This window comes from Seriola lalandi, unplaced genomic scaffold (assembly GCF_002814215.2).
Source record: "Seriola lalandi dorsalis isolate HSWRI2012SDOR001 ecotype SW California unplaced genomic scaffold, Sedor1 jcf7180002054782, whole genome shotgun sequence".
Taxonomy (NCBI): domain Eukaryota; kingdom Metazoa; phylum Chordata; class Actinopteri; order Carangiformes; family Carangidae; genus Seriola; species Seriola lalandi.
In genome coordinates, this window is record NW_019525335.1 from 33,657 (window position 1) to 37,044 (window position 3,388).

Genomic DNA, 3,388 nt, shown 5'->3' on the forward strand with positions numbered 1-3,388 from the left:
GGGGGGGGCTGGGGCGAGATGTCCTGGTGAGGACAGGTGCAGGGTGAACAGGTTAAGGCAGGCTGAGAGAGCGTGAGCACAGATGAGCCTGTGTGTGAAATCAGAGTCCTCATGAAACAGACAAGCACAGGTGGGTCCTTGTCTCCGGGTGAAAGTGTCTGAACTGCTGAGTCGAGACCTCTGCTTCGCCTGACCGCTCTGGATTGAACCAGAAACACACACACACACACACACACACACACACACACACACACACACACACACACACACACTGTAGCACTGGGTGGGTGTCAGCCATCGGGCGTGAGTGCCAGACGTGCCGGGCATGCCAGCCATAGCTCATAACTGCCCACTGACCTCAGCTCTTATTGTGGCAAAGGGCCAGTGCCACCAAACGCAGGACACCACGCTGCATAAACACACATTAGCCACAACATACACTGTATATCCTTAGAGTTGGTGATAGGGACCCTGCACTTAATTAGATTTTTCCTTTTTACTTGCTGTGACTTTAAAGGACAAGTTCAACCAAATCACACACGGATAAAAAAAAGTCTGAATGCTTAATTGTAAATTTTTGACGTATTATTTCCTAAGATTTTTCCTTTTGAAAGAACTTTGCATAAGAAGGAGGATTCAGGAACTGTAATGAAAATATTACCTTGATGAATTGATGGTCAGATTTTCATATGATTTATTGTTGTTATTTTTATTTCTGTTGTTTTTTCTTTTCATTTTTTGGTGGGGTGGGTTGGAAGTGATATTTTTTTTTACTTATGTGCAGGTGTCACAATCTGCAATCTCACCTGTCCATAAATAAACAAGACAGAAAAAAGTGTTTTTTAAAAAGAATGTATTCTGTTATCACTCGTGCTGTCTAGCCGTACTAATACAGCAGTTCTGGGTTTATGCGCCGAGGTTTAGAGATATTCATCTCTGATCTTTCTGCTGCCAACCTGCTATAATGGAGGTGAGTGGAATTTTCTCTGTGGAGCTCAAAACATTCAAAAATGACATTTAAAAAAATTCAACAGTAACAGGTTTTTTTTTTTTTTTTCCTGAAACAGTGTCCAAGTTTGGTTTGGATAATCCACAGATCTTTCTGTAAACAGTTTCCATTGGAAGGTAGTTTCTACTGCCCAGAAATCATTTCTTGTAATGTCAATAAAATTTAATTGGTTGATGGTGGTAAAAACGCTCAGCTACTAATGAGGAAATCTAACCTCCTGTTTTGTATTTTGCTCCAGAAATTAATTTGTGTGCGCAAAGCAGCATCTTGAGGTGGCACATTCTGCTCTGTTATAAACTGATAAGATTATATGATAAAATATTTACATATATTAAGGCTAAAAAATTGATAATTCCTCCTGTCACACTCATTTGGAAATGTGTCTTATTTCGATGACATCTTCAAGTAAGGTTCATGAGAAATTTGAAAAACACGACTGAAGTGAAAATAATAATCTCATCTAGTTTGCAGGTTTTTCATTTGAGAAACTAAATCTTTAGTGTTGGTGTTAGCTTTTGACCTTAAATTTTGTTCACAATGTAAATAATACACACAATATTAACACACCTACAGGTACTTCACACTTTTACCTCCCACCTGCTGTTAATTTAAGAAACCGTGATCCACTTCAAATCTTAGTTTAATACTTTGATTCCCATTTTTCTTGATCTTTTCAAACCATAGTTTGAACTTTAGAAACATAATGTCCAAAATTTCAAAATGATCTGATTTTAATATGTAAAGGAAAAGCCAGGTTTGTCATCCCTCTAGAATAAGCAGGTAAAAAGTATATGTTACACAGCGAAGCTTTGGCAGGCGCTTCTGCTGACCTCTTCCTATTACCTGTGAAATGAAACAACACTTGAACAGGTTTGAAGAGACTGAGGAGAAAACACAAAACATCCTTTGGAAAAAATCCAATTTGTGAGAATGAAATGTCATTACGGTGGTATGAGAACACCGTGTTCTTATCAATTTGTTTCTCTTAAAGCCTATGAAAATGTGGTTTCAAATCTTCATTTAACTTTCATTCATTACTAAAGGCGCAAGAATCTCAGATTTGAACACTTAACAAACAAATCTGCTTCATCATGACGGTCTGGCTGTGGTTTGATCAGATCCCACAAATGTTGTATGTAAATGTGTTCATGTCTGACCCAGATGCTCATAGAAAGAATTTTTTTATCTGTACAAAATTCTGTGATAATCCATACTGTAGTTATTTCTGTCCAATCTGACCTAGCGCCGCTAGTGTGGCTCAAAAATGATTTCTAAACAAAATGCATCTTTTCCTGTAGGTTAAACATGAAAATACTTTAGATGGTGACTAGCTAACTGCAACTATTCTATAAACTAGGTTTTGACCATTAGCTTGCAGGTCGAAGCAAGCAGTGAGATATTATGGGGTGGAGGGGTGTGTTATAGGACATTAGTCGGCAAAAACTAAACAACAGATGTTGTCAGATCAGATGTGGATGGAGGCTTCTACAGCTTCGTATTTACAAAGCCACGCCCACGTTTAAATCGCTTTAATCCAATTAGATCTGAAGCGTTTACCTGCACCCTGCACACACGCTCTGTTTTCACTGTCACTTTACTGAAGCTAAAAATGCTCAAATGCTCTTTATTGTGCAGCTAACGTTAGCCGTCAGTTTGCTGCACACCTTGTCATATACTGCAAAGGTATGCTTGTGAAGCTGACACACATAAGATGAACTAATATACAGACAGCACACACACACACAAAACCATAATCCTGGGGGAGGGGGCTGATAAAATCATATAATATATAAATTCTGCTATAACTTAAGATTTCAGTCTTGAAGCAAAAACAGAGGCTCAGGGTCCTGCCTAAAAAAACACAGTGCAGACCGCTCATTACTGAGTCAATCTCAGGATCCTCTATAAAATGTGCTGAAAGAGGCGGTCTGTTGAACCCAATGTTTGTGGAGTGGTTGTTCCTGGCTGCTGCACTGAGATGTAGGTCAGTTCAGAGTCAGTGCTATCGATGCCGAGCTCGAGTATAACTCAGTAAAACGAGCGGCAGTGTGAAAACGAACAGGCAGAATGGTTTAATCAGCTCCTGAAACTCCTGCCCCACAGTAGCCAGAAGTTGTTTTTTTTTTTTTAACTGTTTATCCGTTATGGCTCGGTCTGCTCCATTCAATCAGTTAGGAAGGATTTCATAAGAGGGACTGAGCCCTGTGATGTTCCTGGCAGCCCAGACATCGTATAACAACTGTAATTTCTCCTCTCATTCGCTTCAGCATAAAAGGCTCTTTCATGGAAATGCTTATGAAAAGGCAGCGAAGGCGTATCAGATTGAGAAATGTAATAGTTTTCACTGAAGCCATTTTCGGGAAAAAGCAGTCGGTATTT